The 25,498-nt window shown below is 37.0% G+C and overlaps 1 long non-coding RNA gene across 1 annotated transcript in view; it reads left to right on the top strand.

Annotated features, from left to right (window-relative positions):
* The window catches only part of LOC113889553, a 73,158-nt gene that overhangs the window by 8,873 nt on the left and 38,787 nt on the right, over window positions 1–25,498 (top strand). The window contains exon 3 of the long non-coding RNA XR_003510286.1: window positions 15,987–16,042. This is a non-coding gene — a long non-coding RNA (uncharacterized LOC113889553). The remainder of the gene's footprint in view (window positions 1–15,986; window positions 16,043–25,498) is intronic.

Raw genomic sequence — 25,498 nt, 5'->3', positions numbered from 1 at the left:
TGAATAAATTATGCACATAAATTGAAAGAACAATAATAGCCATGTGTTATTAATGAGAATTCTGTATTGGGTTCTCCATAACTTCTCAAACACTGGAATCACACTGGTCATTGCCATTTCTCATTCTACATGCATTTCACGCCACACTTTCTCAGTCGGCAACCACTGAAAATCCAGTTTTCCAGTGATATGGCAGAGTCTACAGGTGTGAAAACTGCACCTTAAGCTAGTAGTGTGTGCTCTCCAACAGATACTGAGCTCCACTGTGTTCCCCTTGAAAATGAAAATATGCTATGGCCCCCAGTGAGTTTACTCCAGTGTCCTTGGAAACTGGGCATACAGTTTGGGAATCACAGGTTTAAACTAATCATGACCCATTATGTGAAGCGGGACATACTGCTCCCCATGCAAGAATCAGTTTTCTTTCAGAGAAAAAGAAGGGATAGTGGAAATTGTTTAGGAAACTAACAATTGCTTCCTCAGTCTGCCCCAGCCCGACTATGTACTCTTTTAGAAGAGAGGCCATGGCTGCTTTTAACTGCTGTTTTGTGTTTAGCACAGTTCTTGCTACTTAGAAGGAGTTCAATGCACGTTTATTAAATGAATGGAGAAATGAAGACCATGTGGTTAACAGTATGGTTGATTCTATTCACCACGGAATGCCAGAGTTTAGGAAATTTGTTCCCTATACAATGAGTCTCTATGTGAATTCAAGGGCATGGACTTTGGCTTCCTTATTTCTTAGAGCTCAGAGCCCAATAATGATTTGGCATATTGTAGGTGATAGAGAGTGTTCGTTGGATGAATGAGTGCATGTCTCAGTGAGAGCTGATTCTGTCTGCAAAACCATTATGAAGGCATTTCATTACACTGATAATGAAAATGCTTATTAGTGAGCTCTCAATATAAATGCCCATACTGACTGCCAAGACAGAAAACCACTCCATCTTATCACTATGGATCTAAGGCTTTCTTTTATTACCACGGTCACCACTAGAAAAACTGACAAAAAAGAGAAAAGCAGAACTTTTTTGAGATAGGAGAAGGACTTTTTCTGCGATGGTTTTACATTGTCAGCAGCTAAACTGTTTCACAATTAAGGATCATTACATAAAGACTAGAAAGTGACATTTTACACAAAAGCCATGAAGCTTTATAAGTATGATAGCTATTTGAGCAAAATCTGTCTTTCTCCTCTTGTCTTCTCAGCTCAAATTTATTTTTCTGTATTTTTGTGTTTTTGCCACAGAGAAAGCCATTGATGCTTTTTGCCCTTGGTTTCCCTCATAATAAAGTGTATAATTCTGTGACACTCTCTAGAAGAATTTGCATGCACTGGCATGTTAGAGTTATGCTTACATCTAAAATTTGCCTGTGGTTATCTTACTTTTCTAGTAGTATACTTAGAAAATTATTTATGTATCTGTCTCTATCACTAAATCAAAAGTGTTTTGAAGGCAGGGTCTCTGTCCTTTTCATTTTCTATCTGGGGCTTCCCTGGTGGCTCAGACCATAAAGAATCCACCTGCAATGCAGGAGACCTGGGTTCAATCCCTGGGTTGGGAAGATCTCTTGGAGAAGGGAATGGCAACCCTTTTTAATTGGAAGAATGTTGTGCTGCTATTTAGTCACTAAATCAAGTCTGACTCTTGCAACTGCTTTGTCCATGGGAATTCCCAGGCAAGAATACTGCAGTGGGTTGCCATTTCAGGATCAAACCCACATCTCCTGCATTGGCAGGCGGTTTCTTTACCACTGAACCACCTGGGAAGACCTAATAGAAAAACATTAACAAACAAAAGAATAAATAAGTAAAATATTCAGAGGAGCCTGGTGGGCTACAGCCAAATGGGGTCACAAAAGAGTCGAACATGACTTAGTGATTAAACAGCAGTGCAGTATTCCCTTCTACAAGGGATCTTCCCAACCCAGGGATTGAACCCAGGTCTCCTGCATTGCAGGTGGATTCTTTACCACCTGAGCCACCAGGGAAACCCATTTTAAAATATGTTAATTATTTCTTTCATAGTAAAAACTCAAGATTTGGTATCCAACATTAAAGATAACTATATTTTTCCATTTACAAAGCAATGAAAGTAAGTTCTGATTTCCCTTAGTTTATAGGAATACTGAAGGAATTAAAGTAGAGATGATTTTGGCTCTCACAAAATAAACACACAGTGAGTACTTAACAAAACACTGCAAGGGAACACTTCATGCAAAGATGACCTCAATAAAGGACAGAAATAGTATGGATCTAACAGAAGCAGAAGATATTAAGAAGAGGTAGCAAGAATACACTATATAAAAAGAAGAACTATATAAAAAGGATCTTCATGACCCAGATAATCACAATGGTATGTTCATTCATCTAGAGCCAGACATCCTAGAATGCGAAGTCAAATGGGCCTTAGGAAGCATCACCATGAACAAAAGCTAGTGGATGTGATGGAATTCCAATTGAGCTATTTCAAATCCTAAAAAATGATGCTGTGAAAGTGCTGCACTCAATATGCCAGCAAATTTGGAAAACTCAGCAGTGGCCACAGGACTGGAAAACATGTTTTCATTCCAATCCCAAAGAAAGGCAATGCCAAAGAATGCTCAAACTACCGCACAATTGCATTCATTTCACACGCTAGTAAAGTAGTGCTCAAAATTCTCCAAGCCAGGCTTCAGCAATACGTGAACCATGAACTTCCAGATGTTCAAGCTGGTTTTAGAAAAGGCAGAGGAACCAGAGATCAAATTGCCAACATCCGCTGGATCATGGAAAAAGCAAGAGAGTTCCAGAAAAACATCTATTTCTGCTTTCTTGACTATGCCAAAGCCTTTGACTGTGTGGATCACCACAAACTGTGAAGAATTCTTCAAGAGATGGGAATACCAGACCACCTGACCTGCCTCCTGAGAAATCTGTATGCAGGTCAAGAAGCAACAGTTAGAACTGGACATGGAACAACAGACTGGTTCCAAATCAGGAAAGGAGTATGTCAAGGCTGTATATTGTCACCCTGCTTATTTAACTTATATGCAGAATACATCATGAGAAACAGTGGCCTGAATAAAGCACAAACTGGAATCAAGATTGCTGGGAGAAATATCAATAACCTTGGATATACAGGTGACACCACCCTTATGGCAGAAAGGGAAGAAGAACTAAAGAGCCTCTTGATGAAAGTGAAAGAGGAGGGTAAAAAAGTTGGCTTAAAGCTCAACATTCAGAAAACTAAAATCATGGCATCTGGTCCCATCACTTCATGGCAAATAGATAGGAAAACAGTGGCAAACTTTATTTTTTGGGGCTCCAAAATCACTGCAGATGGTGATTGCATCATGAAATTAAAAGACGCTTCTCCTTGGAAGAGAAGTTATGACCAACCTAGACAACATGTTAAAAAGCAGAAACATTACTTTACCAACAAAGGTCCATCTAGTCAAGCCTATGGTTTTTCCAGTAGTCATGTATGGATGTGAGAGTTGGACTATAAAGAAAGCTGAGCACCAAAGAACTGATGCTTTTGAATTGTGGTGTTGGAAAAGACTCTTGAGAGTCCCTTGGTCTGCAAGGAGATCTAACCAGTCCATCCTAAAGGAAATCAGTCCTGAATATTCATCAGAAGGACTGATATTGAAGCTGAAACTCCAGTACTTTAGCCACCTGATGTGAAGAACTGATTCCTTTGAAAAGACCCTGATGCTGGGAAAGACTGAAGGCAGGAGAAGAAGGGGATGACAGAGGATGAGATGGTTGGATGGCATCACCGACTCAATGGACATGAGTTTGAGTAAACTCTGGGAGCTGGTAATGGACAGGGAGGCCTGGTGTGCTGCAGTCCTTGGGAGCTGCAAAGAGTCGGACACGACTGAGCGACTGAACTGAACTGAACTGAACATTTACTAGATGTAGGTCAGTGTCCAGGCATCAGACTCATGTTGCAGTTAATTTTATATTCCTAAACTTATATTTTAAATGCATTTAAAGAATTTTTTCTGAGCAAAAATGAAATACATTTGCTGGTTGCAAACAATTCAATCCTTAGAAAAATATTTAACAAAAATATCAGAGATGACTTCTGTTGATAGTTCAAAGTAATTCCTACAATTTTTTTCTGTGGATTTATACATGCATAATATTGTCACAAAAACAGTAATAATATTTTTACAATTTTGAGGGGCAACTCTATAAATGAAATTGAATTATACTGTGCACCCTATTTTGCAATTTCTTTTTTTTCATGTAATGTATCTAAACTTTCAAGTGTAAAAGATCTTTCAAATAGTAAATATAAATTTCCCTCATTCTGTGTAATTGCTAGATCTTGTGTTTAGATATTCATAGAACCCTGTACTCTTACTTTGAATTACTTATTGCAGTTTTAATTTGAATTATTATTTATAAAATTGTAAGTTTTTTCCTGTCTCCCTAAGCAAGTTGTGCATCCCGTGAGTAACACACAGTATCTGAAACATACACACATAATGTCTATAGATGCTATGAGTGAATGCATGAATGGGTGGACGGTGGGCTTCTGTCCCAGGACTCTCTTTACAAAACCTGTGCTCTTGCCATATTTCATGCTGCCTCCCCTTCGTGGTTCTTGCAAATGTTTTGAGAATTTTTGTTTTCTTCTTATTTATGCTTACATTAGTTTCAGCTTTGTTTAGTATGTTGTAGGTCAATGTGCAGACAGAGAAATAAGCATTTTAGATATTCAGAAGTATAGGAATAATAATTACACAATGATAAACCTAATCAGCATTTTAAACCACTAAAGTCATTGGAGGCTGTGTGTGTGTGCTAAGTCACTGTAGTCCTGTTCAACTCTTTGTGACCTATGGACTGTAGCCTGCCAGGCTCCTCTGTCCATGGGGTTCTCCAGGCAAGAATACTGGAGTGGGTTGCCGTGCCCTCCTCCAGGGGATCTTCTGGACTGAGAGATCGGACCTGCCTCTCTTTCCTCTCCTGCATTGCAAGCAGGTTCTTTACCACTAGAGCCACCTGGGAAGCCCCCATTGGAGCTTTCTACTCTTCAGAATTAAAAAGACAATAATAAACATTCACAAAGCAGCTTTATTTCACTTTTCTGACATATTTCTTGGTCCAGTCTCTTTACTCATTCAAGAAGAAAAAGTTTCTAAACTAAAATAGTTATATAAATTAAATGATAAATGGCAGAGACTGATAGTTATCCCCCAATAGTTGTTCCCAGAGTTGTAGAAGGTCAGATTTGTGACCATTTGCAATGGACATTTTATTTCCAGCTTGCAAGCAGGCGTGGCCAGCAGCATACAAATGGAAGTGTTTTTTGGCAGTTTTTTAATTGATTAATTAATTAATTAATGGCTGCACTGGGTCTTCGTTGCTGCACACAGGCCTTCTCTAGTTGCAGAGAGCAGGGGTTAACTAACTCTCTGGTTGCAGTGCACAGGCTTCTCATTGCAGTGACTTGTTGCCGAGCACAGTCTCTTAAGTGCATGGGCTTTAGTAGTTGCAGCATGCAGGCTCAATAGTTTTGGCTTTCTGGCTTTAGAGCACAAGCCCAGCAGGTGGAGCACACAGGCTGCGACATGTAGAATTTTCCTGGAGCAGAGATGGAACCCATGTCCCCTGGGTTGGCAGGCAGATGCTTTATCCACTGCACCCCCAGGGAAGTTCCTCTTGTGGCAGTTTTCATGAGCATTCTTCAAAAGAGAGCAAGATGCAGGCCCCTTTACTCTTATCCCCTGAGCCTTCCCCTGTTTGCTCCACTGGAATGTGATGCTGCCATCTTAGACCAGGAGGTTGAAGCCCCGCAGTTCAGAATATCAAGATGAATGAGTTCTTGGCAATATGGGTCATAGTGCCAGTCATGAACCACTTCCTGGAATTTTCTATGAGGCAAAAACAAATTTCTCTCTTTATTAAGCTATTGTTTCTGTCATTTACTCCCAACGCTAATCTAAGCTAATCCAGATGCTGAATCTGGAATTTCCAAGAAATTCCCAATTTTATGACTTGTTATTTGACATATATAAAGAGCCCCCACCAAAAGCATTTCACCAAAGGAACTATATGTGACACTGCTGCTTATTTATTAAGAAAAAAATAAGGGCTAGAAAAGTTTCAATTAAGATTCCAGGTCCATTGTGCTTCATAAGAGACTGCATTTATATGCTAATTGACAAATAATAAAATAGAACACAAGGTCAGTAATAGCATGTCTTTGTATACAGCTCTGTTATTTGTTTCAAGATATTAATCTCATCTAATCCCTCAAAACCACTCATAGAGTAGGTGCATAGATGATAAAACTGAACCCCAGAAAGCATCATCTGTACAAGGTAACAGGACTAGAGAGTGGACTAGTTTCCTGGGTTTTAGTTCTTTATGCTTTTTATCATATTGTTTATCAATCTTGTCAAGCCTCATCATAAAGTATATTATTTTGCATTTTATTAACCAAGTTTGATAAATAATCTTTTTCATTTTCATTGCAGACTATAGGATGTCCTTTTCACATCCATATCTGCACAACTGAGAGGAGAGCATGAGCATCAGAAAAGATTTTTGTGTATTAGTAAAGTACTGCTTCTCTCTCCCTTTGGGAAGAAGGAGATATTGGAAGAAAGAGAAAATAAAGAATATATCTGATCTAAAACACTCTCTTGGTTCAAGAAAACAGTAGTACCAATTACCTATACTCTTGACCTAGCTAATGGGTAATGATGTATCATTTCCAATTCTTCAAAAAAAAATCAAGGAATCCTTTCATTGACCAAAGCAATATGAGTCTAACTGAAAAATCCACATGCATTAAAAAACCCAGTTGCTGATTGCAGCTTCATAGTTAGTTCAAGCTAATTTTTTTAGTGTGTAGTTTGCATTTGGGTTCATGCCCCAGTGAACTTAAATTTCAGTATTATTCAGTTTCCTGACACAACCTTAGTGAACAATATTTTGCTCCACTTCCTATGTAATTGATTAGGTAACTGCTCCATACTGCTTTTGCTGTAGCCTTAGCTCATCAGAAGGATAATCTATGTTTTAAAATAATATGACCTTGACCACTTCTCCAATGCATTTTAAAAAGAAACCATTTTGGGGGGTCTCTAATAGTTTCTTTTTTAGTTTGTCTGATTTTCTTATTGCATGGTTTGTTCCTTTTTGCTTGTGTGGAATACGGACTGAATGTTGATTACTGCGAGTTTGGATTCCTTCCAGGCATTAATTCTGGGACAAGTTCTCAGTCTGTTGGCACCAAAACCTACCTCTTGTGCTGTCCTACCCTTTCCTACCCACAATACGACATAACACCCACTCTTTTCCCACCATGTAATAGGAAGGATGGGAGCTCTTTTAAGAATATCTGTAAATGTAAGCACTCACAGATTTCTGGGTAAATATAAATAAGGCCCAGGGAACTTATTAAGGATAATAAAACTAGTTGCTGTACTATCTTTTTTTAAAGGAAATATTTTAAACCACTTCCTGGCAGTTCCATCATTAGAGTTGCCTCTAACTGAATGTTCTTTAACAGCCAATTCTTAGACAACTTCCTTTTCCTCTCTTACAGCATGTAACATTTTACTTAAATGACTTTTCCTGGTATAAATTACATTTGCTTTTCAGAGGACTGGGAGATGTAACTCATTGTAGGCCCCCTGTCTTTTGCTACCTCCCACTATTGATTTGAGAGTTCAGATTCCTAGTGTTTTCACTTTCATATTTCCAAGCTATGATAACCTAAGTATGGCAAAGCTTTGAAATGAAAGTTTGAAGTCCTGAATGTTACCAGATAACCTTGGCCAATCAGTGACCCCTACATTTTTCATTAGTAAAACATACATGTAATAACTAGCAGTCAATTGGTCTATATGTTTGTTTGGGCTTGTCTAACTAAAATCAGAGAAACGGTAATTAAATTCTAGTAATTAATGCTAAAAGAATTACAAAAGAAGGGATTTTCATCATTTAATTGACTTGGATTAAAAAAATGGAAGAACTATTCATGTGATAATGTTAGAAAAACATTATCACATGAATAGTTTGAAAAAACCAGCAACCTTTTCACTACTAGATTTTTTCTGAAATGTACCTCCAGAATTACAGTGATTTTCAACAGTTCTAAGAAAGTAGGCAAAATAAAGTCATAATTATATTTAATTTGTTAAGAACCAAAAGTAAATTATCCTCTTTTATGAACTCTTGATTCTTTCCCTGCCTTGCAGACCCAACTTAATTAGGCATAAAAACTCCTGTAATTATTTCATAATCCAACAGTTTCTACCTTCTCTGAACTGTTATATACCTCATGTATCTTATGACACTCATTTTAATTCTTCCTTATATGCAATGTTGTAATTATTCTCCAGAATTTAAAAAAAATGCTTTCCATCCTCTAAAGTGAATTTTAATTTGTTGGAAAAAAAATACTGTACAGTATCATTTACTCTGAAACTTTTATCTATTCACACAGAATAAATTTCGATAGATAAACTATGACTTAACAAGCTCTATAGTTCCTTGGCACTGGAATGTATAAACACAATTGTTGGGGCAATTCATATTAGTCTGTGAAGTAATTCATATTACTGTGAAGTAAATAAGAAAGTTATGATCAGTATCTCAAAATTATATACTATGTCCTTCAAAAGCAAATTTTGTCTTGACAAGCATAACATTCCATATAATCTACTGTAGATCCAAAGAATAAGAATCTTTGAATTATGGAGAGGGAGATAATAACTAAAGCTTTACAATCTTAATATTTTGCATTTTATTTTATTTTATTTTATTTTTTTGTATTTTTGTGATTTGTTACTTTTGCTCACCACTGTTTTTGAGGTTCTTCTGTTTATTAATGTATGTACCAGGAATTTATTCATGTTCATTGCTTTATGGTATCCCAAGACATGGCCATACCACAGTTTTTAAAAAGTTGTTTTAATGTTAATGAAAAAAATTTTTTTTGCTGTTTTTTTATTATTTTTTGTTTTTATTATTTTTTTTAATTTTATTTTATTTTTAAACTTTATGTAATTGTATTAGTTTTGCCAAATATCAAAATGAATCTGCCACAGGTATACATGTGTTCCCCATCCTGGACCCTCCTCCCTCCTCCCTCCCCATACCATCCCTCTGGGTTGTCCCAGTGCACTAGCCCCAAGCATCCAGTATTGTGCATCGAACCTGGATGGCATCTCGTTTCTTACATGATATTTTATGTGTTTCAATGTCATTCTCCCAAATCTTCCCACCCTCTCCCTCTCCCACAGAGTCCATAAGACTGTTCTATACATCAGTGTACATACATACAATCTTAATATTTTGCATTTTATAATGTTCTATATTTTTCAAAATGTTTTCATGTATCTCATGGAGGTAGACACAAAACATACTTCAGTGCTGCAATATATCATTTAATAATGAATATTAGGTTTTAGATAAAATTCTTTAAGAGACAGTATAGAATGGTGGAAAATGAGAATCAAAATGCCTGAGTTTAAATCCTGGTTCTGATACAAGCTATGTGACCTTTGTCAAATGATTTAACTTCTCTGTATCTCATCTATAAACTATATATAATTATAATAATTGGTTGTAATAATTGAATTAATACATAAAAACACTTAGAATCATGCTTAGAACTTAAGTATAATTAAATAAGTATTTTCTTTTAATTACTATTTGGGAAAATTTTTTAATATATTATAGGAGGGGGTGACAAAGGATGAGATGGTTGGATGGCATCACCGATTCAATGGACATGAACTTGGGCAAACTCCGGGGGATGGTGAAGGACAGGGAAGCCTGGCGTGTTATATTCCACATGATCGCAAAGAGCTGGACATGACTTGGCAACTGAACAAGAACAACATTTCTAAAACAGTTGAATTCAGATTCTTTGCTATAAATTTTATATAAAAATAGATCAGCTGTAGTTGATAAAATGATTTCATTTGTCTAACTACAATGTGAGAAACATAGTTTTAATCACAGTGCCTTAAACTTTTCTATAAACTATTCCTCACCAAGCATATGGGACAATTTTTACTATATAGTTCACTTTCTATAGCTGTATAAATATTTACTGGAATGCATTCAAATTTGATCTCTTGTTTTGCTTGCTAAACTGTCTTGGGCAAGATTTTATTTGTCAGCTGAAACCTATAGAAGTAAATATATACATAAGTATGTGTATATATACATATCTATATGTACACATGTGTATATACCATATATATATATATATATATATATACCATCAAAATTCTGTTTTAGAAAAGATATGAAATCTCTCCAATGCCACACTGTTCCCCCCAAAATTATCCTTATAATCCCATTCTCCAGAGGTTTGTTACATATTCTCCATGGTTTTTATATAAGCATGTGATATGTCCATATGCATGCATATATGATACTTTTTTTTCCCATAAAATAAGGATTATGCCATTTGTAATAGGCTTTATGGTCTCTTATGTTTTTTTCATTAATATATCACATACATCTTACTATATTAATCCGTATAGATTTACCTTCGTCCTTTCCTTTCCATTTTTTGGTTAAAATTCAGAAGCATTTAAAGACATGTACAATTACATATGTAAATACATATATGCATAGTGAGCATCCAGACATCCACTACTCAGCTGGAGAAAAAGAACACTGCCAGTACATTGGAAATCCTATCAGTGCCTTTTACATGGTTGTGCTGGTTTTATGTCTCTGTGTGTGTGCTCAGTTACGTCAAGACTCTGTGACCCCATGGACTGTAGCCCACCAGGCTCCTCTGTCCATGGAATTCTCCAGGCAAGAATATCAGAGTGACTTGCCATTCCCTGCTCCAGGGGATCTTCCCAACCCAGGGAGCAAACCCAGGTCTCCTGCACTGCAGGCAGATTCTTACCGTCTGAGCTACCAGGGAAGCCTGGTTTCATGTCTACCCCTTCATTGAACCATTCACTTTTCAGGAGGTATATAAGCTGTTTTAAATTTTTGCTGTTACTAACACTGTTGTAATAACCACATTCTATTTTATTTTTACATTCTCATGAAATCATATCTATAGGTTGGATTCCTAGAAGTGGGATTACTAGGTAACAGGAACTGTACTTTTCAGATTTTAATAAGGAAAATTCATTTTTCAAAAATTTGCACAAACTTATACTTTCATCAAAACTTTAAAGCTTATTTTACCATATCTCACACTTGTCTAACAGTTGATATCAACCTTTAAAATTTTTCTAGTCTGATTAGAAAAATATCATATGTATTTTAATTTACATGTTTTAACTGGTGAAGTTCAGCATCCTTTTATATGTGTATTTTATTTTTGTACTTCTTTGGTGAATTACCTGTTTATACCCCAATCCCATTAGTCTATTGATTTGTATGTTTCCTTATTGATTTGTAGGAAATTTTAGTAAAGCAGATATAAATCATCTGTCTAAGTCAGAAGGATTATCTTTTGGGTGTGATTTAAAAGTTTTATTTTTTTTTTTTGTTCATCGTTTGAATGCATGAAGGCATATGTGCCTTGAAGCTTAAGAATGAATATCTAATAAACCATCTTTTCACACTTCCATTTTCTCACAATATTTTAACATCTCACAGCAAAGATTATTTAAAGAACATGGACTACTGAATCTAGAATTGTATTTGCCATTTTGAGTTTCCATTCCTCAAAACCCACCTGCATTTTAAGTCATGCATATTTGCACTTAATTATACATCATGAGAAATGCTGGGCTGGAAGAAGCACAAGCAGGAATCAAGATTGCCGGGAGAAATATCAATCACCTCAGATATGCAGATGACACCACCTTTATGGCAGAAAGTGAAGAGGAACTAAAAAGCCTCTTGATGAAAGTGAAAGAGGAGAGTGAAAAAGTTGGCTTAAAGTTCAACATTCAGAAAACTAAAATCATGGCATCTGGTCCCATCACTTCATGGCAAATAGATGGGAAAACAGGGGAAACAGTGTCAGACTTTATTTTTGGGGGCTCCAAAATCACTGCAGATGGTGACTGCAGCCATGAAATTAAAAGATGCTTGCTCCTTGGAAGAGAAGTTATGACCAACCTAGACAACATATTAAAAAGCAGAAACATTACTTTACCAACAAAGGTCCATCTAGTCAAGGCTTTGGTTTTTCCTGTGGTCATGTATGGATGTGAGAGTTGGACTATAAAGAAAGCTGAGCACCAAAGAACTGATGCTTTTGAACTGTGGTGTTGGAAAAGACTCTTGAGAGTCCCTTGGTCTGCAAGGAGGTCTAACCAGTCCATCCTAAAGGAAATCAGTCCTGAATATTCATTGGAAGGACTGATATTGAAGCTGAAACTCCAGTACTTTGGCCACCTGATGTGAAGAACTGACTCCTTTGAAAAGACTCTGATGCTGGGAAAGACTGAAGGCAGGAGAAGAAGGGGATGACAGAGGATGAGATGGTTGGATGGCATCACCGACTCAATGGACATGAGTTTGAGTAAACTGTGGGAGTTGGTGATAGACAGGGAGGCCTGGTGTCACAAAGAGTCAGACACAACTGAGCGACTGAACTGAACTGATTTTCATTTTCATAGACAGAAGGTTAAAATGCTCATTGTTGGGAACCTTATAGTCTGAACTCTGAATTACTGTGTATGACATAAATAAGCTACAAGGATATATTATACTACACAGGGTATATAGCCAATATTTTATAATAACTATAAATGGAGTACAACCTTTAAAAATTATTAATCATCATGTTGTACCACAGAAACTTATATCAACTATACATCAACTAACCTAAAAAAAAAATTGTAGTCTTTGAAGACCATCTTAGAGTTGTGTATCTAGCTTTCCAAAGAGGCAATTTATTACTATACCAAATAAATCACTATATAGAAACTATATTCCTAAGTAAAGGGAAAATTACATTAATTAAAAGTTAAGACTTCAAATCACCTTTCTTTCTTAAAAGTTCTTATGTACACCTCTAACGACCTCTTGATATATTGTATTTCTGGGGTTCTTTTGTTAAGATAGAAACTTTGGATGTGATGGAAAGGTGATAAATATCTTAGGAAAGCTGACAATATCTAAAAATTACTTAAATACTCTGTTGTCGTTTAGTTGCTCAGTTATGTTCTATTGTTTCGCAACCCCCTGGACTGTAGCTCTCTAGGCTCATCTGTCCATGGGATTTTCTGGGCAAGAATGCTGGAGTGGTCTGCCATTTCCTTTTCCGTGGGACCTTCCTGGCCCAAGAATCAAACCTGTGTCTCCTGTGTCTCCTGCATTGCAGGTGGATTCTTTACCACTGGGCCTTTGGGGAAGCCCTTAAATAATCTATTGTTAATATAAATGAATATTGTTAATATAAATGCTCCTGTTAGAAAGAAAACTATGTTTTACTTTATTCTTACAAAAAATTTTAAAAAAGGACACACTCACTTTTGCAAAATGTATTAAATTAGAAGCATAGCTAACTTTCCCCTTTCCTTTCAAAAATTTAAAAAAATTTTTTTAAATTGAAGTATAGTTGATTTATGATGTTGAGCCAATCTCTGATTACCATTTTACATTTTAAATGTATGCATTATATATCTTTGAGAAGCAAAAGATCTCTCTTATTGGTAGCCTGTAGATAGAACAGATACTCTGTTATTTGAATTTTTAAAATTTCTAACTTGACTAAAATTTTATTTTGGCCTACTATCTATAGAAAAAAGAAAGTATAACATTTGAGAAGTAGAAAAAATATGATTTATAGTTTCTTGAGATTATAATATGCTTGAAGGTAATTTTTAAAAAATGTTTTAATATATTTAATGTTTTTAATATGTTAGAAAAGAAGTCTAGTCTCTATTTTTTTTACCCTCTGCTAATTGTATTCTGTTTGTTATTTAGTTCATATGCATGAAATAACTAAACCTTGGCAAAAGTTTTTAGCTGGGCTCAGCTTTTTGTAAGCCAAATGATTTTGAAAGAAGATGGGCATTCTTTAGCTCCAAAATGTTGACTGTGGATTCAGCAGCTACTAAGTAATAATAGACTACCCACTGACTTAAAGGTCAGAATCATAGAATGATTAGAACATCATGATTATGTGAAGAAAAAACATTGCATCATTTAGTGCCAAGTTTGAATTAGATTGTGTTCTGTGACCTACTTTTCTTAGATTCATTTGGTCTCTATGAATAAAACATGTACCAGAATTCTCTGGAAACTACTGGTCATTATTTAAAATTTGAAGGATTTAAAGAAATCATATATTAATGAATCTTACCTTCCTGACAATACTAACGATGGTTAATTTGTCAAAAACTATATGATGAAAAGAATGGGAAGCCCCAGAAGAACATTATAGTGTATAAAAACTAAGACAAATAATTTTACTGGAAGTCTTGATGTAGTCAAGTATTATAAACTTCACTGGTACTTATACAGGTTATAATGGTTGTGTTATTTTGTGTGTATACATATATATGCACACAAAACATAATACATATATATATAAGTGAATATATAGTTCAAATGCATAAAATTTATCTTTTTAGGATACAATTCAGTGGTTTTTAGTATATTCACAGTTGTACATCCTCACTAGTATTTAATTTCAGAACACTTTCATCACCCCAGAAAGAAACCCTGTACCATTAACAGTCACTCCCCAAAGCTGATTCTCTGATATAAGCCTTTGAATAGACTGACCAAGAAAGAGAGAAGACACAAATGCAGGTTTTAAAGGGATAGTAAGAAGATATCATTATCCTTATCATTGTTATTATGAACAACTTTGTCAATAAATTTGAAAATTTAGATGGAATGGACAAATGCCTAGGAAAACATAATTTACTAAAACTAAAGAAAGAGAAAAAATATGGAAATCTGAAGAATCTTATAACTGATACAGAAAATGAATCCCTCATTTCTGTCAGTGGTAGTATCTTTTATCTAACACCAAGCCAGAATTAAAGGGTGAGACTGCTTCCAGCCTGTGTCTTGCCTTTGCAGAAATCAGAAAAAGGCACTCTTTGCAAGTGTACATGCCAGGGGACAGGATTTTGTGAACTAAGTGTTGGATGTCAGCTCCCATGTGCCCTTGTCAGCTCACACACTCAGTAAACATGCTGTACAACTGTATGTGGCAGCCCGGCCTTGGCCTTCTCCCTTTTTTCTCCCTCCCCCACTTAGATTCAGTTAATTTACAAATACTGCCAAGTGCCTCCAAAGTATATCTTGCAACTGCTCTCTTCTTTTCCACTCATTCCACCTAAGCCTGGCCACCATCATGTCCCACCTTAACTCCTGTCGCCCTTCAATCTATTCTCCATACTACAGTTGAAGGGATCATTTTAAAACTTAAATAACATCAATCTCCTGCTTAAATTCTTCAGTGGCTTCCCTTTTCATTAAGAAAAAAACCCAGACTCTTTACTCTGAGCCACCAGGCTCGGCCTGATCTGATCCAGGCTGTGTTTCCAGCCTCAGCTTGGGCACTCACCTCTTCGCCCTCTCTGCTCTAGCCATGTTAATCTTTGTTGTTGTTGTTCAGTCGCTCGGTTGTGTTGACTCTTTACGACCCCGTGAACTGCATCACGTCAGGCTTCCCTGTTCTCCACTATCTTCCAGAGTTTACTCAAGTTCAGGTCCATTGAGTCATGATGCTACCTTATTTCACTAGTTTTATTTCAGTTTAACTAATCTGTAAAGATCTTTCTTGCCTCAAGTTTTTGCATATGCCAGCCCTTCTTTTTTGGGACAGTAGAAATAACTGGCATTTGTTTTGCACTCGCTACATACTAGAGACTGTTCTAGGCGCCTTCTATATGCATGCATTTAATCCTCACAACAGCAGTATGGAATAGGTACTATCGTGTTCCATATTTTACAGATGAGGAAACAAAGATACAGAGAGGTTAAATAAATTGCCCAAATCCCCACAGTTTGTAATTAATGACACCAGGATGAGCTTTTCCACTGTGTGTAATGGCAGCCCCTTCTCATCCTCTAGGTCTTGGCACATCGACCCTATCCTTGGGGCAGCTGTCTCTGGCTACCGTATGTAAGGTACGTCTCATTGTAGGTCACCGTCTCAGCTGCTAGTCTGTGTACTTCATAGTACACACTATGACTTACTGTTATGGTTTTCATTGTTTTTCCCCTGTCTCTCTCATTAGAATATAAGCTCCACAAGGACAGGAACTTACTATGGAAGCATTAATGTGCTCGATTCTTTAAAATATAAAATAATGAAAAAGAATACTCTTTCAACATCTAGCACATTGCTTTGCCACAATAAGCCCTCAGTACACGCTACCAAAGCAATAAGAATAATATATCTTTCCTATTCAGATACTTATCTGCAGAAAATAATTAAATCTTTACAATTTAAAACTAAGTTAAAAAAAAAATACTACTGAAATTACTCCTCAACCAATTTAGATGTTTCCAGAAAAAAATCCTGCCTATGTTCAACTTACTGTAAGGATAACCAGACAGATAGTAAGGAATGTGTCTAAGTTGTCTTTTCATAAAAAGTCACTGTGAGGTTTTTTCTGATTCTGGATTAGATTCAATGGTGTTAGTAGTAACCGTTATTTCAATTAGTTAGGAAATATATCTAGTATTTTGTTTTTGGTTGAGTGACTTCATTTAATCTGATGTTCAGTTTGATTTCTTATCCAAAGTGGCAGAAATTAACTGACTAGTTGAAGCAAAGGGGATTTATTGAGAGGACGTCAGGCTCACAGGACGAATAGAAGACTAGAGAATGGGAAGCTTGTAAATGGACAGAAACCAAAAGGCCACTAGAGTTGAAAAGCCAGGAGCAGACCCACAGCCAGTGCTTTATCACTGGGTGGGCTGATCAGGGTGCCACCTCAATACTGCCCTTGACCCCTGTCCTTACATTTCTCATGAAATACAGAATACCATGATAATGCATTGGATTAACCTCGTTCATGTGCCAGGTTGCCAAAGTCTCAGTTCTGACATTTAAACTGCACACAGTTAATTTCCCAGAAGGAAACTGGAGATGTAAATGCTGGGAAGACAAAACCAAGAATGTCTTTTATATTTGCGTAGGAAAAACCAAAAGTGTGTGTTTTCATCTTTTTTTATTTTGGGATTGTAGAATTTTGTTAAAGACATAGACTTTATCCAAACACAGAGATTAGAACATTAGAAGGGACTTCATTCTTCCTCTAACCAGACTCTCTTATTTTAACATAGGCATTAAACAAGAAGAAAAAAAAAAACCCTGTGTACTCTCATTGAATAGCAAAATATATAATGAACATTGTGAGTAAGTTGTGGGTGACATGCGCTTCTCAGAATAAAAAGCCGGGAATGCATCCTTGATCTTGGCAGAAGTAGAGAGAGGTGTTTCATTCAGGTCATGATACAATCATATTTTCAACTACCAATGGCCTCTTCATATGGTTTTCCATATCCGTGAGTTTAATTTTGGACGTAATGAATTTGAACTCTTAACTCGGCATGTCTAAAACCAGACTCATCTCTTCCGCACTTGCTACATCTCCTGTTTTCCCAAACCAAAAACCCTGGACTCAAATATGACTATCCCATACTTCACCCCAGCATGCAGTCGTGTTACCAAATTCTGTCCAGTCTTCCTCCAAACTGCTTTTCAAATCTAATGACCTCTTCATCCCCTCTTACCAGTGTCTTGGTTTAAATTCATGACATCTGCATTTCTCACCACTGAACTTATCTTCCAGTTTTCATTAATTTTTCTAGGTCCCCCAGGCTTTCTGGTTGAGGCCATGGTTACAGTTCCAGCCATGTATCCCATTGCTTCTTCCCGTCTCACCTAACAACCTGATCTCAGTATATCCTGATTTTTCATGTGCCTCGGATTTTTATGGTGCTGATTTTTAATTTGTTAATTTTTCTACCTACTTCTATTACTCTTGTTTTCTTAGTTTGACTGCTAAACTTCTACTCCAACCTTCCAGACTTTGTTTCATTGAACTTTTCCTGAAGATCTTCCCATGCCAGCCATCACTATCCCCAACTAAACTCAAGCATTTCCTCTGAACTCCATAACACTTGTACATACTTCTCTAGACTGCTTGCTTACTCTCATTATTTGTTCATGAGTCTGTTTCTCCTTTCAGATTGGGAGCAGGGACTGTGGTTCATTCACAGTTGTGTTTTCTCACCACATTCATTTAGTGTCTGGTATACAATGGCACCCCACTCCAGTAACTCTTGCCTGGAAAATCCCATGGACGGAGGAGCCTGGTAGGCTGCAGTCCATGGGGTCGCTAAGAGTCGGACACGACTGAGCGACTTCACTTTCAACCCACTCCAGTGTTCTCGCCTGGAGAATCCCAGGGACCGGGGAGCCTGGTGGGCTGCCGTCTATGGGGTCGCGCAGAGTCGGACACGACTAACGCAACAGCAGCAGCAGCATACCATAGGCAGCAAAACACGTTTCTTTAGTAAATGAATGGAGCATGCCTCACTGAATGAAACCCCTGGATGAAAATGAGGCCCGTAGGAAACTCTAGAAGTTGATAAAGTACACATTCATCCTGACCCTGTTATGCCTGTTACCCCAGTCATGTAGCTATGCCCAAGGGGAAGAACTTCTGGAAAGCAGCCCTCATCACACCTCAAGTACTGGGCCCTCTTCTTTCTTGCCCTCCGTAATTCTTGTTACCTTATTGCATTTATCTAGGATGCAAACTGCCTTTAGCTCCCATTTCTAGATTGCAACTTGTCTTAAAGTCTTAGCAATGGTCTTGGTTCAGTTCCGAATCTCAGTGTTTGCCCTTACAGAACTTATTCTATCTCCTCCATGCTTTTCCAAGAGATTACACCATTGCATGATCCTTTGACCCCTGGACCATGCCTCAGTGCCGGCCCTCGTGATCCACATTGCTTTTGGGACTAAAGATAAGGACATTTTAGGCAATGCCAAAATGAGTATCAGTTTAATTTCAAGGGAAAAAAAAAAAAAAGAGGGTCATGGGACAGAGTCCAGAGTGCAACTTGGCCAATTTTATCTAGAAGCATGCCTTTGTTTTAAAGCCACTTATCATAGTCTTGTGTATACTTATCACTTGTATTCACACACTCTCACATTCTTCTGTTCATTTATTCCTTTGAGCACTTACTGAACTCAATCACTATGTTAGGCTCTGGGATAAAATGATATGAGAACAAAGATATTTTCCCTGCTCTTCAGATTGCCTATAATCTGGGAGTAAGAGACAGTGCCATGAATGATAATTATAAATAATAAAACAAACGTGCCTATATAAATAATCACAGGGACCTCCCTGGCGGTCCAGTGGTTAAGATTTTGCCTTCCAATGCAGGGGGTACAGTTTCAATCCCTGGTAGGGGAACTAGGATCCCACATGCTTCATGGCCAAAAAAGCCAAAACATAAAAACAGAAGCAATATTGTAACAAATTCAATAAAGACTAAAAATATTCCACATCAAAAAAAAAAAAAAAAAAAAACAAACTCTGTGCTTCCAATGCAGGGGGCACAAGTTCAATCCCTGTTCCAGAAATGACGATCCTATGTGTTGCTTGGCAGAGACCAAACAAACAAACAAAAAAGAGGTTCAATAGCAGCAGAGGAGAGGAGGTCTGCAATCTTAAACTTGGTAAGCAGTACCTGACTAAACCCTGAAATAATAAATATTTCATGCAATGCTTTCCATAACCTGCCCACTCTATCTTTTCCAATTTTATTTCTTTATGCAATTATAAACTCCAACCATATGTGAGACTACTATGGAAAATGTTCATCAGGAATTTTAAACAATTTTTATTTGGGGGAGGGTCATTTTCTCATAGTTAAATGTATACCAAATGCTGCTATGGCAGCAGCTTGTACATTCTACAGTCTTGTAATCCAAGGTCATGAGGTACATGATTTTTTTTAGGGAGGAAATTTGATAGGATACCTTTGTATTAAATATAGTCAATCTTCTACCAGCACTATGCATAATCCCAAATGGCAAATAATCTAAATTTTGTTTCACAGATAATTTAAAAATTGTGCATAGATTTAGAATGCATTTTTTGTTTTTCTACTTTACCATCTGTCATAGGAGGTATACCCCATAGGTTTCCCCTTTTTAAAGCTGTCAACATTTAAACTGTTAAATTAATGACAGTGTTGATAGGTTTCTGATGGATTATGAGGAAGGAAACTGTCTAAGAGCTAAAATTTGTCTTGCATGATCCCCACATGAATTACCAAATATATATATATATATATATATATATATAGCTGTTTTGATTGTTCTCATGTGTGCGTGTCTGGATATATGTAGTCAAGATGTGAACAACTTGCAGAAAAATAACCTCTTACCAAATAAATTTACAGTACATGCAATAGCAGTGTTCATAAGTGTGTCTTAGAACCGACCTTTGGGTGGAGTTATATCACTGCCAACGGTTCAGATGTTGTGGTTTATTCTAACACTTACTGTCACTTTGAACGATTAAAGTTGTTTGATCCAACATTAGAAGACTGCATTTCACGAGAATCAAGACAACATATACTCTAGCTGTCTGGGCCAGCAGCATGCGTCAGACCACAGACAGATTGCCAGCCATTTCTTTCCGGTTCCTGTTTTTGTCTGAAAAATGGCAATGTTGGGAATTGAAAAAATAGTTGTAAAAGCACTTAAATGTGATTCGGTATAATCAAGGTAAAGAAAAGCATACTTTGTTCCGTCCTCAAATATGCAAGTGTATACAGTATTACTTCCTTTCTAAAAGAAATTTAATTATGTATGATGAACTGGCAGTTACTGCCTCTCCCGCTGTGGATGACAAGCACGCTCTAGTTTCCCTTTGCCTGAGATGCTCTCCTTGGTAACTCACTGCACTGCTACCTCTATGTCCTCATTTTAATCTCATGCTTCACCAAATGCAATCTGACCCTGCTCTCAAAACGCTGCTTAATCAAAACTTGCCAGTCTCCCAACCCCATTTGCCACTTTCAGGTCATCATTCTATCCACGTTTTTCTGAAGTCTTCAACATCACCTAGTTAAGCACTCTTCCCTGGACTATTAAACCTCAAGTATCTTTCAGTCCTCTTTTCCCCCTTTCTCTCTGACTCTCAAATTATATTTGTGCTTAGAGCATTTCTCAAGTTCCTGCCTTTGACACTCTTCTTTCCTTCCTCTACATGATCAATTGACAATCTTATTTTTTTCACAGCTTTTTTTTTTAAACCCTGAAAAAAACTTGTAAGTGATAAATGTGCATTATAACAATACAAAGAACGCAATGGACTATTCAGTAAAATATTAGTTGTCTTCCCCCATACATTTTTTTCTGTATATTTATATATGTCTATATGTGTGTTACTTTTCTGTCTATAATATATTCATACATATATGTATTTTCATGTCTATTTTGTTATGGAAGTTGAATCATATTAAATATTGTTCTACAACTTGCATTTTTTTCTTTACAACAAATCATGAATATCTTTCCTAATTGATGCATGTGTGCTGTGCTTAGTTGCTCAGTCATGTCTGACTCTTTGCAGCTCTATGGACTGTAGCCCACCAGGCTCCTCTGTCCATGAGGATTCTCCAGGAGTGGATTGCCATGACCTCCTCCAGGAGATCTTCCCAACCCAGGGATCGAACTCAGGTCTCCCACATTGCAAGCAGATTCTTTACCATCTGAGCTGCCAGGGAGCCCAATTGATACATATGGAGCTATCTAATCCTTTAAAAGGCTTCAAAATATTTCACAGTATGGAAGTATCATACTTCTGAACTCCATAGGGACATATCCACACAGTTATTCTACCAGCTAATTAAATGCAACAACAAAAAATTATAATTGTTGTATTAACAACTGTTGTATTTAACAAAAAATTGTATTAACAATTACAATTGTTAATTGTGTATTTCTACATTGTATTCCATACTTTGGCCAGTAGTGTCATCCTCCTTCTGAGTGTGTAACTTGAGCACTAACACTGATATTACCCCTAAATCACAGACATAAATTTCACTGTTTACAGAAACATCCCCCTGGGTATGCCAGAGATGCTTCAGGTGCGGCATACCCCAAATGGACTCTTCATTTAGTGGCACAGCTCTGCCTCAGAGTTGGTTGTTTCACATCCCATGTCACTGAATTTGTCCAATGGTATTACCTCAATATCTCTTTATTTCATTCTACCTAGCCTTCTCTCATCACTATCTTAGACTTCACAATCTTTCATCCAACCTGCTTTCATCCAACAGACTCTGCCATTACCGTTCTCTCTTCACACCTACCCACCTTCTCTTCCCTCCTGCCAATCCATTCACCAAGCTTTCATCAACATGCTTCCCATCTTCTCTTTTCTGATGGGTAAATCTACCAGCTGACACACAGCTTAATAGCTTAACTGACTCCCATCTACACACAGAATAAAGTTCATGCTCTTTAGCTTACAATGCAGAGATTTTTATCCCCTGTCCACCTCTCCAATCTCATTTCCCATTAGTTCCAAGTTCCCTGTTGCAATCTGCTTTTGCAAAATACTCACACACATATATACACATACAAACACACACGGGGGGAGAAGTTTTTTGAGACCTCCACATACTTAAAAAGTTTAATTCCTCTGTGTGAGATAGGCTCTGCACCTCTTTACCTTGAAAACTCCTATTTGTTCTTCAAAGTCCTGCTCAACCACCACCACCATTTGCTCAATGGAGTCTTCCCTCATTCTCCCCAGACACAATTACATTTCTTTGTAATTTGTAAACTTTGTTTACACATTATTTTGTAAAATATTGCATATTATTTTATTTGTATATATTGTTTATCTATTCACCTTATGTCACCCCTAGTCTTTGATAGTAGGGACAAGATATTAATTTACATTTATATATTTAATATCTATCACACTAGGGCACATAGTAAGTACTCAGTAAATTTTTATCAGGGTAAATTATGTAAGGATTTTATTTCTTTGTCTTCCTCAGCATCTACATCCAACTAGATAACATCTCTTTACAATGTCACCTCCTCAGTTATATTGTGTCTGTTTCATCTCTTTGCTTTCCCACAGCCATTTGCATAGTACAGGAACCCATCCCCTTTCCCACATGCATTCAGCAGCACCTGTTAAATATGTGTGACCCAGGGAGTATGACATTATGGAAAACATGGCGCCTAGCCTGGAGATGCTTGTGACAACTCAGCAGACAGACAAATAAACCAATCACTGAAGTAACTTCACCACTGGTTTTGCCACCATATTCTTCCTTTAATCTTGTGTACCCTTCACAGTTCCATCAGAGTACTCCTCATAACTCTGAATCATATTACTTTTGAGCTCAAAATCCAGTAGCTTTATATTTATCACAGAGTAAAGATTCACCATTTAGATGAGCATTCAAGACTCTATGCTTTTTCCATCCTACTCCACATCTCTCCTTTCCCCTCCACTTCCTGATTCTGCCCATTCACCAGAGATTAATTCAAATTATGTCTTTTCCTTAGAAAAAAAGCCTTTGACTATGTAGACCACAACAAACTGTGGAAAATTCTTCAAGAAATGGGAATACCAGACCATCTGACCTGCCTCCTGAGAAATCTGTATGCAGGTCAAGAAGCAACAGTTAGAACCAGATATGGAACAATGGACTGGTTCTAAATATGGAAAGGAGTATGTCAAGGTTGTATTGTCACCCTGCTTATTTAACTTATATGCAAAGTATATCATGCGAAATGCCAGACTGGATGAAGCACAAGCTGGAATCAAGATTTCCAGGAGAAATATCAATAACCTCAGATATGCAGATGACACCACCCTTATGGCAGAAAGCAAAGAAGCACTAAAGAGCCTCTTGATGAAAGTGAAAGAGGAGAGTGAAAAAGTTGGCTTAAAATTCAGCATTCAGAAAACTAAGATCATGGCATCTGGTCCCATTATTTCATGGCAAATAGATGAGGAAACAATGGAAACAGTTACAGACTTTATTTTGGGGGGCTCCAAAATCACTGTAGTTGGTGACTGCAGTCATGAAATTAAAAGACACTTGTTCCTTGGAAGAAAGACTATGACCAACCTAGACAGAATATTAATAAGCAGAAACTTTACTTTGCCAACAAAGGTCCATCTAGTTAGAGTTCTGGTTTTTCCAGTAGTCATGTATGGATGTTAGAGTTGGACTGTAAAGAAAGCTGAGTGCCAAAGAACTGATGTTTTTGAACTGTGGTGTTGGAGAAGGCTCTCAAGAGTCTCTTGGACTACAAGGAGATCAAACCAGTCCATCCTAAAGGAAATCAATCCTGAATATTCATTGGAAGGACTGATGCTGAAGCTGAAACTCCAATACTTTGGCCACCTGATGTGAAGAACTGACTCACTGGAAAAGACCCTGATGCTGGAAAAGATTGAAGGCAGGAAGAGAAGGGGATGATAGAGGATGAGATGGTTGGAGGGCATCACCGACTCCATGGACATGAGTTTGAACAAGCTTTGGGAGTTGGAGATGGACAGGGAAGCTGGGTGTGCTTGCATTCCATGGAGTCTCAAAGAGTCAGATACGACTGAGTGACTGAACTGACTGATATGTTTTTCATGAAGTCTGCTAGGATCCTTCTAGGAATAATTAGCATGGCACTTCTTCTTTGTTGCAACATTAATGTGAATCCTTCTTTGTGTTATAATTATTTATTATAAATCTATCCCCATTATTGAATGGGGCAGTAATAAGATTTGAAAGGCTTTTTCCTTTCTTGCTTCACAAAATTAATACCAACAGAAATACAGTGAGCTTTTGAATTTGAAGCTTATTTCTTATTCAATTTGAAGATTTTTTCACTCTCCTCGTTTACACAGTTCGCAGTGATATTTCTGCCTAAGAACTTTACAGAATCAAATGCCATGAAGGCAAATTTTATTTTTTATAAAGGATATGATTATTTTATAAAATAAAGTCACACCAAATTTAGCCAATGATCTAGAAAGGATATTATTGCCTAGAGCCACAGTGAAATCACAAAGCAGCCAACCTTCATTAATGAAGAAATTATTGTAGTGTGATAATCTCAAATGCAAGATAGTATTACAATCTATCTGTATCACACTTGCCAAAATGAATTAATATTGCTTAGTCTTTTGATTAAAAGATCAAAGATTTTTAATCGTGTCTTTGCACATTTTGCATGTGATCCACTGAATCCGGTAATAAGTGATAACAAACCTATCATTTATGTAAATGTTCAGAAGCTTGGCAGTAAGGAAGCTTGGATTAGCTCTTATGGAGGAATGAAGAGTGCAAATATGTAATCTTTTCACATGCTTGCAGGGAAGGATAATTCTTTTTTTTTTTTTCTCCAGTTGAGAGCCCTTTACTGATACAAAAGTGATTGTATGTTGCTTTTCCATCTTTATTTGATACATTGGCCTACAGGCCAGGTTACTGAAAAGAGTCACTGTGAAGCTTAAGTATAAACATGAAGAGCTATAGGTGAATTATACGACAGAGAAGAGTTTGCTATGCTTA

This window comes from Bos indicus x Bos taurus, chromosome 3 (assembly GCF_003369695.1).
Source record: "Bos indicus x Bos taurus breed Angus x Brahman F1 hybrid chromosome 3, Bos_hybrid_MaternalHap_v2.0, whole genome shotgun sequence".
Taxonomy (NCBI): Eukaryota; Metazoa; Chordata; class Mammalia; order Artiodactyla; family Bovidae; genus Bos; species Bos indicus x Bos taurus.
The sequence above is the reverse complement of the archived record's forward strand: the minus strand, read 5'-3'. Positions and strand labels throughout refer to the sequence as shown.